This window comes from Callorhinus ursinus, unplaced genomic scaffold, assembly GCF_003265705.2.
Source record: "Callorhinus ursinus isolate GAN/ISIS: 27379988/994484 unplaced genomic scaffold, GSC_fseal_2.0 scaffold20, whole genome shotgun sequence".
Taxonomy (NCBI): domain Eukaryota; kingdom Metazoa; phylum Chordata; class Mammalia; order Carnivora; family Otariidae; genus Callorhinus; species Callorhinus ursinus.
Window position 1 is genome coordinate 16,385,872 of NW_027397082.1, and position 10,987 is coordinate 16,396,858.

Genomic DNA, 10,987 nt, shown 5'->3' on the forward strand with positions numbered 1-10,987 from the left:
GGCAGGGGTCCCTAGTCCAGATCTTTGCCTTTCTAGAACCCAAGGCCTGGGTGAGTCCTCACCTCCAGTCAGCCATTTGGACTTATTTAAAAGAAGTCAACTCTCCCAAGGTGCTTCTGAGTTCTCTCTTCTTGCCTCACCCCTAGAACTCCCCCTTTCTTCCTTTCAATCATTGCTCTTTTTTTTTTTCAGCTTTTGTGTGTTTGAAGCAGAGGGTCCCTAACTTCTTGGTCCCTCCTGCTCCCAGAAGCTGAATCTTTGTTCTTTCCTGTCTTTTTAAAAACCCTTTCTAGAGTAAGCACAAGGCACTCTGGAAACTACATGGCCAGGAGGGGGAGTCTAACCTAGGCATGGTGGTTGAAGGAAGAGTTCCTGGAAGAGAAATTGCTTATTTTGAAGATCGAGTGCACCTTAAGCCAAGCCAAAAAAAAAAAAAAAAAAAAAAGTGTATATGCGAGGGGTGAGAGGTTGGAGAAAGAGGTGGATGGCAGTTGCAGGAAGAAGATAGAGCACATGTGAATATCTACGGGGTGGGGGCAGGGAACAAATCCCATATCACATTCTGAGAAGCACAAGTTCCCAGAACTGCACAGACTTTGGCGCAGAACGTGTAGTAAGATATGAGGTTGGTGAGACAAGTCGAGGCCAATTCATGAACGCCCTATGTGCCAGGTTAGGATAGTGGACTCTGTGCTGAGAGCAGAGGGGAGCCAATACAGGTGACCACCTGGATGCACAAAGTGAAATCATCGAGTTTAAAAGAAACACAAATCTAAGAAATGTTCCTTATATAAACATACACAGCCTATTAGAAATTGCTGAAACAACTTTGCACACAGGATGACAATCCCAGAAGGCATTTAAGTACTAGCCTTCACATTCCAGCATACATAACCCTGAACTCTTACCCCAAACATTATAAGGCAGTGTAGGGGTGCTCAGGTCGGTGTCCCTACCCTCCAAGAATTTCTTCTGCCTGCTTTGGGGAGGAGTACCCCACCCATACAACTTGGCAATACACAGCTTTTTCACAAATGTTTCCCTAGATCACCCAGTCAAGAAGGCAGAATTTCCTCTGCCCCTTAAGGTCCTTCTACTAGCCAGAACAAGAATCAAACTGACATGAGACAGATTTTTTAACAGGAGAAAATCAAATTTAGATTCCTATGTAAGGGGAAGCCACACAGACACGGGAATTGCAAAGACAGTGCGGCAACAGGAGCTAATGTGAGCTGAGGAGGGGGGTAGGGGCCTGAGGATACAAAGGGGAGACTAGTAGCAGGATGGTGAAAGGAAAAGTTTGGAAAAAATAACTTGCCTTAATATGCAGAGAAGCTTCTTAGGTAAAGAGAAATCTCTGTTAAGAGCTCTCTTCCTAGTGTAGGCAGGCAGTTGAGGGGGTGGTAAAGCGCTTTCCCTGAATCTGCCCCGGGTTTGTTTGCGTTTAACTCAAAATAATGTTCCTGCCAAATTGGCCCATCTGGGGGCAGCCTGCCCTTGCCCCCTACAAGCCCATTCCCCATCCCTCCCCACCAGCCCCCCAAACTCTGCCATAACTGTCCCTGATGTAAGGAAAGAGCTAAGCGCAACAGCAGAAGCTTGAAAACAAGAGTAACCTGGGCCAAGGGCCAGGGGGTCTATTTTTAGCACTTTGTCTCACTGCCTGTTTATCTTTGAGACTCAGCCTAATGTCTTCCAGGCGAGTGTTAAAGTTACTTGGCCGGCTCCAAGAGGAAAGGAAATAGGTGCTGGACCGTGTGTTCTCATAATTTCCCCAAGGTGCCCTCAGTGGCGTCCCAAAGCCACTTCACGCAGGATTTATTCAAGCTGTCGCCGGCCACTTCTACCGGCTGCGACACTGGAGTAGGTCTCAAGGGGAAAAGAATAGGTTATGGATTTCATAGCCCATTAAGGAGCACCAGGTGCGGCCGCTGACCCTCCCGGCCTCAGCTCGCTCGAGCCTAACTTCACAAACAGGGTGTAACTCCCACAACTGTAAACAAGCTCTGGACCCTACAGCGCCCTCTACAGATGGAAGCGGGCGGTCCCCACGCTCCTTTGTGCCGGGTTACTCGGGGAGAAAGGCAACCAAGTATCGGCTTAACGTTCAGTCTGGCGAGTTATTTCAATCCATTCAAGCCGCAAAAAGAGAAAAGGGCCGGTGTCGTGTCTCCATTTATATTTCCCTCGCGAGGACAAAAGAGGTGGCCCCGGGAACTCCGCCGCTTGTAAAACGCGCCGCGGGAAAACGCACTGCCTACTGGCCGTGATTTAACCCCTTCCGTTCCGCCAGCCCATACCGACTTTTAAGGTCGTCCTCCCCGACTCCCTGTCCACCCGCACCAGTTGACTCCGGTGGCCAGAGCCCGACTCGCCAGGTCACCCTCCAGTTCTGCTGGCCCCTCTGGAGTTTCTGGGGGTCAGTGGGCCGACCTCTGCGGCAGCCCCGGCTCCGAGCCCTCGCAACCCTCCTGGTCCTCCTTAAGAAGCTTCCGCTGCCCGGGGTAGAGGCGGGTGTTTTGTTCTTATAAGGTGGAAAAAGTTTCTGTGACATCCAGGAAATGAGTAACTCCGCCGCCCTTAGGGCCGCGCTGATGGAGGCCTGGAGGCGGGAGCCGGCCGGGGTGTCGCCGCCCCCGTCCCTCTAAGTGCCCGGCAGGGCGCTCGGCCGAAGCCGCCCGCGAGCCGCGGCCTCCGGGCCCTGGGGACCCGCGCGCGCAGCCCGGCTGGCGCGGTCCCTGCCGCGACCCGGATCGAGACGAAGGCCAGCGTAAGCCCCGGGGCGTCCACCTCGCGTGGTGGGGGAAGAGGGGCGCGGGGCGGGGGGACCGCGGGTAGGCGGCGCTGCGCCCGCGGTGGAGGGGCGCGAGGGGCGCGGGCGGCTGCTCGGCCGGGGACTGGGGTGCCTGGGGAGACCCGGCTGCGTGGTCTTCTGCGGCGCGCGCGTCCTGCGCCCCCGCGTCTCCGCTTCAGCCCCGGCCGCGGACCCCGGGGGCGCCTCGCTGCGGACCCCGGCGGCGCCTCGCTGCAGCCCCGCGCTGCGGGCAGCTCCTCCTCCCGGCGCCCGAGGCGGGGCCGCGACGTTGTCCCTTGTGCCCCGGCGATCCGTTACTTCGGACCGTCTGAGCGGAGTGCTCGGGCAGAAAGACAGGCCGGGTCACTCGGCTCTTCGGCCATCCTGCTTTCCCCTCCTGGAAGGAGGCAGGGGGGAGTGCAGCTTGTTTTTTCTCGGTTTAAGGTAGTGAAGCTGTGGGGTTATGGGGGCCGGATGAGGCCTCCACAGCTTCCTCTTTCGGGACTCTTAGTGGAGGAGACCCCGCGCTGTGCAGGACTTTCTCTAGCGGCTACTCTACGTAGCCTCTGCCGCCTGACCCTTAGCCCTATCCCCACTCCTCCCCAGTTGTCTCTAGCTTTCTGGCTTCCAGGTGAAGGGACTCAGAAGCCCCAGGGCCAAGCTTCCCATCCGAAATGCTCCTCTTTAAAAACCAAAATGCTGCCGAGCAGGAAGCGAACATATTTTGCTGAGCGACTCAGGGACCACAGGTTGCCTATGGCATCCTCTGCCTGGTGTGCGAAGGAACCTTCTTCAAAACTAAAAGAGCTCCAGATACTGGCAGATCCTAGACCCCGGCCTTTGGGATCTAAACCAGTTTGAGAATCCCATTCTATTTTCTCGTTACTCTTTTGAATTTGACCCAGGCGCTTCCCTTTTACAAACCAGTTCTGCCTCGGAGAGGCTGCCCGGTAAAGCTGACCTGAGCCTGGTGTAGTTCCAGGTCCAGGCTGGCTGTGAAAACGGCATGGCAGACGCAGGGAGGATTGCAGCCATTGGGCTCTTTATTAATAACACGCTGGGAAGTGCTCTGGAGGCCTCCTCCCGGCCTACGTGCCTAAGTGGCTTTCATTGTTTGCTAATTCCCTGTGCCGGCCACCGCTCCAGGCCAGTCTGCCCTCGTGTCTGCACCGTGGGTAACCACAAAGTGGTTAGACTGACTCTCTGCGCTCTCTGGGTGGATGGAAATCCTTGTTCAAATGTCATACCCTCACTCCGCAATTTTCAGAGATGCAGCCGTTTCAAGCTCTGGCTTTCAGGAGGCAAGGGTCTGAACTTTTAACCTGATGCCATCATCCCAGAAGTTGTCACCTTACCAGCAATGGCTCCCAGCTCCTGCGGTGCTCAAAGGGAAACAAAGAAGAGGGTGTGGGGAGGAACTTTTTATCTGAGGGCAAGAACAGGGAAGAACTTCTGGTAGAGGCTTCTGGCAAAGTTGCCCACCTCAGAAAGTACTGTCTGGGAGAAAACTGGTTTTGGGGGCGCCTGGGTGGCTCAGTCGGTTAAGGGTCTGCCTTCTACTCCAGTCATGAACCCCCGGGGTCCTGGGCGGGGAGCCTGCTTCTCCCTCTCCCTCTGTCCCTGCGCGCACATGCTCCCTCTCTCTCTCAAATAAATAATTTTTTTTTTTTTTTAAAGAAAGGAAGGAAGGAAGAAAAGAAAGAAAGAAAAACTTGTTTTGTATTTTTCCCTTCTTGAACCCCTGGGGTCAATAAGAGAAAGACAGTGGGGGATTCTGTCTGCTGGAGGGGTACACATCTCAGTGGGAGGCAGTGACCAGCAGAGCCCCTGGAAGGGTAGTGTTGGGCCACTGGAGGGCATGAGCTCAGGGCGCCATGCCACCTCTTGGAAGGGGCGGCACTGCCAGAGGGAACTGGTCCGGAGGAGAGGGGATGGCAGGGGAAGGGGGCTCTGCAAAGCTCGTCTTATGAGGGAGAAGGGCGTGAACTGGCAATAGTTGTCTCCGGGATGAGAAGCCAAGGGGGATGAGGCTGTGGCCTTTAGGAATCTCTAGCACTGTCACTTGAGAAAAGGAGAAGACTTGCTCTGTCTGACCTCAGGGACTCAGTGAGTAGGAGAAACAGGGAGACAGATCTTACTCAGAAGTGAGGAGTAAACTTGCCAACAACTAGAACTCCTCCGTTGGCAATGCACTGCCCATCCCTGTCGGCAGAGACAGCTGGCCATCAGCAATTATGGAGGCCAGAGTCCCTTCAGAGGCCAAAACTGTGGCTCCGTATTTGGGGCTGAGAAGTCCCCTTAGTAGGGATGAGGTATTAGTGCAGCCTGTGGGGTTTTAACAGACTAGTGTCCTAGAGTGCTGGGGTGCTGAGGACCGGGGACCTTACTTACGACTGAGACCAGTTTATCCCAGACAGACTGATCTCAGTCTTGCAGGGGAGAGGGATATGTTTGAGAATGCCAAGGGCTGTTAATAATAACAGCCAAGGCTGTTGTTAGCATATTCTGCTCCTTGTGTGAATTAGAATAAGATGTACCTTTCTGCAAGAGGATGACACCTTGGTGACATGTAGGATACCACCTTTGGGGCCTCATCTTGATGGACATGGCCAAGGCACATAGCTGGACAAGTGCATGTGAGCTGGATTCATCCTCACCATATTCTGGCCAGGTGTTCTTGAGCAGTACACCACCTGTGCAACCATACACAGCAGCCATAATAACCAACAATTATTGAGGGCTTAACATTTATTTGCCAGGCTTCCCCCCCCCCCCAAAAACCACTTCCCTCTCAGTAAGTCATTTAATCTTCATAGCAGTCCTATGAGGTAGGCATTGTTATCCCCGTACAGATGAGGAAGGCTAAGGCATAGAGCAGTGACGTGTTCAGGAGCCTGGAAGCTGAGTCCCATTTACTGAACATTCACAGAACAAGAAGCAGGTTAAGCTTTAAAAGCTAGTTTGGGGGGCGCCTGGGTGGCTCAGTTGGTTGAGCGTCCAGCTCTTGGTTTTGGCTCAGGTCATGCTCTCGGGAGTCATGGGATCTGCCCAGTGGCAGGCTCCACACTCAGCAGGGAGTCTGCTTGGGAGCTTGGGATCCTCTCCTCTCTCCCTCTGCCCCTTGCACTGCTTGCATGCTCTCTCATGCCCTCTCTCTCTCTCATAAATGGATACATCTTTAAAAAAAGAAAAGAAAAGAAAAGAAAGCTAGTTTGGTTGGGGGCCCTTGTGGGAAGAAGGGAAGAGCAATTGCTTTTTTCTTTGTCAAAGGAAGAAATACCCCCCCCTCTGCTCAGACGGAAGAAAGATGGAAAACTCATCTGGCCGCAGAAAGGCGAGGAAAAAGAGCACGCTCAGCCTTGAGGGCTCATGGGAGGCCTGGCCCAAGTATCAACTGACTTTCCTTTTTAATTGCTGGGCAGTATGAGGTGGCAAATCCAGTTTGGGGCCTGACATGAGGGTGATGAGTAAGTGCCACCTGGGTGTGGTGCAGAGGGAAAAGGCCACAGCTACTCAGGGCCCCTGACCTAGGCAGGAAATGCCCCCAGGAGTGGAACGAGGTGGCGAGTGTCCAAACATGCTGCCCCAGCACTTCGCACCCCCCAGTCCCCAACTCTTCCCTCTTCCCTTCCCTGTCCAGGCCCTTGCCAAGCTTGTTCAGGAAATCTTTCCCCAAATTCCATTTCACACCTTCATTTATATATGATCACTTCTTTTCCACATCAGCCATTTTAGCACTTAATTAGCAGGAATTAAACATGTTACTACCTACCATCTATAGACAGTATTTTAAATAAACTAGCTTCTCAGCTGATGAGGATGCCTCAAAGTCTCTTGGGAAGAACCAGCTGGTACCCAGCAGATTTCCCATAAAGGGTGGTATTTATGTGGATCATGTCACCTATCCCAAGTCTAGCTCTTAGCTGTTCCTACTCAGAAACCCCATCTCCACAATTTTCCAAGTGGTTTGGACTTGGACAACTGAGTCACTTCGAGAAGCTCCCAGAAGTCGGTGTGCAAATGAGAATGCTAGTTTTTTTAATTTGGAGGACTTGTGACCATCACCATCATGCAGACTAGATGGTATCTGATCCCTGCATCCTGGGCGAGCCACATGGGAATCCAAATTTCCGGACAGCTCGTGCTTGGCAAAGCAGCACAGGGAGGGGGTTGTCTAATAGCACGGGGCTCTCTTGACTTCTGTGGCCCGCTCATCAGTGGAGAGATACCTGCCCAGTAGAGCAGTACTCCAGTCAGCCTGGCTGTGTAGGTCTCTTTGGCCAATGTCTCAGGGGTAGTGTCTACCTGATAGGATGTCTCCATTTCCTCTTGCATAACTTAGCTATTTTCATTTTACTTAATTTGTTTAGTGCTTTATAAGCATTAGCTCCCAGCTACATAGAGTTTCATTTGCATAAGTTAACCACTACACAGTCTCAGGGTTGGAGGCCAGGCCCTCGGGGTAAATGCTATATGCAAATTAAGAGGACTTGGTCAGGTGGCCTGGATGGGTCAACCGTAAGCTAAGCACAGAGCAAAGAACATGGTCCCTAATCAGCACAGGTGCTTGGGGAAGTGGAAGACCCCAGACTGGCGACTTACGGCAGGCCTTCTGTGAGGCGAGCTTGCCTTGGGTCAGCTGGCCTGCCCAAATGGACTCTCTGGATTTAAAGGGCTCTCTGTGATCTCTGTCCAGGCCCCACCACCACCCCCCGCCGGGGCCCATCTTTAGTAGGCCACAGTCTCCAGATGCCTTAGCATCTGGGGCTTGGGAGTAGGGTGGACTTGGGTTGAGTCCTGGCTCCACTGATCAGTGGATGGATGTGCTCTGTATTTGGGCAAGTGCTTTGACTATTTCAAGCTTCAGTTTCATCATAGGTAAAATGGGGATAACCACTCAGAGGACACGTGTAGAAAGCACTGCGCACTGTGCCTGGCACAGACCTCTAATGTGGCTGGTATGAGCTCTTAAAGGCAACCGAGTTCAGTCAAGGATCCACAGTCTCTGTCGAATTGGGCCCCCAGCTTCCCCATTTGTGCCACTGATGTCTGGCCAAAGGACAGGGCTCTAGGGACCCAGACTGTCCCAGAGGCTTAGAAGGAAGGAGCTCATCTGATCTGAGCCCTTGCTGTGGTTGGTTCAGAGCTGAGGACAAAGCTACTAGTCCCCACCTTTCCACCTTCTCTTGGGGAGGGAGAGTCAGATTTGAGGCTGGGTCTGAACAGGCATCCATCCAGAGGGGAGAGAAGGGTGAGGTTTTCTGGGAGAGGAAGAAGGTCATTTGGGGGTGCCTAAGAGGTCTGTAGGGCCCTCCTCAGCAGTTTGGGACCTGTGATAGTCCCTCTGTATCCAAATGACCCACCCCTGCCATCAGCGGAATGGAAGCACCTCCAGGTGACATCACTGTTGCCCACGGCAACACCTCACCTCCACCTTGAGGTAGAGGGAGAGGAATAAGAACCGGCCCAACTGTAAGACACATGTTGAAGGGAGGGAGCACAGAAGGAGTGACATCCACAGGTGTGTTTCTCAGGGGCTGGGCGAGGGGAAGAGGGAAGGGCTGCAGTTCAGAGGTCTAGGCTGGGAGCCAGTTGGGGGTAGATCTCTGGGCCTTGGGCTTGGCCGAGGGACTAGAGCTCAGTGCTGAGGGCTGCGATCCTGTTTAGTTCTCTGAGCTGCAACCAGGAGCAAAGAGCATGACTCCTTAGAGTAGCTTCTGGCAGCTTCCATGGCCCCGGGTTTCCCTTCTACAGCCTGAATCTGGTAGGGGAGAGTGGGAGCTAGGGGATCAGCGATAGGGAGATCAGGAAAATGGCTTTCCCTGCTTCTCCACCCTCACCCCCAAAGGACAGCGGGACCCAAGGATGCCCATGTCCTCACTGCAGGGACTGACTTAAGAGAGAACCTTCATTCATTGCTTGAGTACTGGTTGTGCAGGTACAATGTGCAAGGCAGTGAACACACTTGGGATTCAGTGGCTTCGTGGAGCTTTATAATCAAATGCACGCAGAGAGGAGGAATGTCTGGGATGTGCTGCTCCAAGAGTTGGTACCAACTGGGAACAGAAGCGACGTCTCACAGCTCACCCCTCACCAGCTCTAGCACGCCCCATAGAATTTCAAGTCGGCCTAAACGAAAGCTGTGGAATCCCTTTCTCCCCAGGAGTTCATACAGGGGTTTGGAGGCAGTGGAGATAGATCCAGGATTTGGGGAGTGGTGGTAGAGAGGACAGGCATGGGTATCAACTGTGTCCTGCCAAAGAACAGAGTCCCACAAAGTCCGAGTGTCAGAGGTGGGAAGACAGCAGGCAGACCCCCTACTCCAGGTCTCCTCCTGCGTGACTCTGTGATATTAGCATTTGGACTCGTTTCTCTGCCTGCTTAATGGGGATAGGAGCAGCCAGTACCAGAGAATATACAGAGCACTTTCAGATCCTCAGATGGCAGTCCTGGAAACAATATAGAGCCCACAATTTCCAGAGGACTCATTTGCAGGTGAATGACATAGTGGGACACACTCAGGAGGAGGGCTCAGCTTTGGAGCTATCCTGGGCTCCTCCTACTCTCTCCCCCAGGTCATTTCCCTGAAGTGGATACAGGAGTCTCCTAACCTGCACCAAACCATAGGGAGGGCGTTGTCATAATTCTAGTCCTGCTTGTTGGTACAAAACCATGTGCTCCTAACAAACTGTCCTCCCAGGAGCCTGTTTCAATAGCCTTCTTCGAAGCAGTCAGGGAACCTGCCTGAAGGTCATGAAAAGGTCCTTTGTTTGCTGAGACTTTGTTCCAGAGTCAGTGAAGGGGCAGGACCACAGTGAGCCTGGGCTGGAGGGGAAGAGAATGGGGGATGCCTAGGCCCTACCCCTGCTTGCCACCCCAAAATGCCCCTTTCTCCCTGATGCCTCCCCGCAACAGGCACTGTCCAGTGTCAGAAGGGCCCTCCCTCCCTTTTCCCAACACACTGTCCTTTCAGCTGCAAAGCCGGCTCTGACGTCTCAGCTCACACACCCAGAAGCTCCAGTGGGAGGGGCCTTGAAAGCCCATTCCCTGCTTCATGCCCAGATTTCACTTAAATTGGCACCTGCCCTGCCCTAAACGGTACAGGAAAGCCCCTAGGTGCATGTAATATTTCACAGACAATCGGGTCACTGAGCAGCACAGCATGATGGGAAGATTGGAGGCTTGAAAGTCAGTCCTGAGTTTGAATCCTGGCGCTGATAATGAGCGAGGCCTCGCCACTCTGTGCCTCAGTTTCCTTATCTATAAAATGCAGATAGTGCCTCTTTCAGAGGTTTATTGTGCAGATGAGACCCGTAAAGCATTTTGCACAGTGCCTAAATCTCTATAAATGTCACATGTCAGCTGCTAGTTTTTAAGTTCTCCCATGGGGTGTCAGGGCCATGGCGCTGGTCTGTTCTTTTCCAGAAAGGGAGAACTGCTTGCCACTCCACCAAGGGTTGCTTCTCTGCTTCTTTTCCGGAATTTGCTTCAAATCCTGTATCCTCCGTTTATCTTCTATTTCTGTAAGACTCTCAAGCAAGGAAGTGGGTGTCAAGGGGAGAGGCAGCTGGGGGTCAGATAAACTTGTGTCAGAGTTCACTCCTGGGTCGTTTTCTTGGTAAACATGGGTGGTGAGTCAGCCTACAGTTTGAAGAAGGCCATCGAGACCTGAAGTGGCTGAGGTCTGTCTTCGGGCCCAGTCTGGAAGGGTTTTTGCTCACATTCCCCAAGGCGCTTACCACTGTTAGCACTTTGCTTTTCTGACTGCAGAGCACCTCCCAGGAAGAAAAACCTTAGAAGTGACTTCATCAGGGATCTCCCACTACACCCCCATTTCAAAAAGCAATGAGTTTTTTCTCCCACTCCTGACTTCATTGATTCACTCAGCATGCATCAAGGAACACCTGAACCTTTAATACCAGGCATCAGGGCCCCACGGTGGTTTTATCCTTCTAGGTGCTCAGAAGGCCTGGAGGATTGGTCAGTGTTGATGCTGCCAGACTGGGGCGGGGGGTGGGGGGCGGGTGGCCAGCTGCGAGCTCTCCAGGTGCCAAGCTTCCTGCACTCCCTCTGTGGCACCCCCTGGGGCCTTTTGAAGAAACAGGGAGGAGGAGACAACCAGGCCAAGTCCGCAGGCTTCTGGAATGCTGCAGGGATGTCGGTCACCCCCCCCCCCCCCCCCCCCCCCCCCCC

General features: G+C 53.2%; 1 protein-coding gene across 2 annotated transcripts in view; it reads left to right on the forward strand.

Moving 5' to 3' along the window:
- The first annotated feature begins 2,553 nt into the window (after positions 1 to 2,553).
- The window catches only part of ITPRIP (inositol 1,4,5-trisphosphate receptor interacting protein), a 23,450-nt gene continuing 15,016 nt past the window's right edge, over positions 2,554 to 10,987 (forward strand). The window contains exon 1 of one of the 2 annotated variants that reach the window (XM_025880532.2): positions 2,554 to 2,770. The gene's annotated coding sequence lies outside the window, so the exon portion shown is untranslated. Of the gene's footprint in view, positions 2,771 to 8,020; positions 8,316 to 10,987 lie in introns of those variants that run through there. The other variant, XM_073904232.1, reaches the window with a different exon arrangement.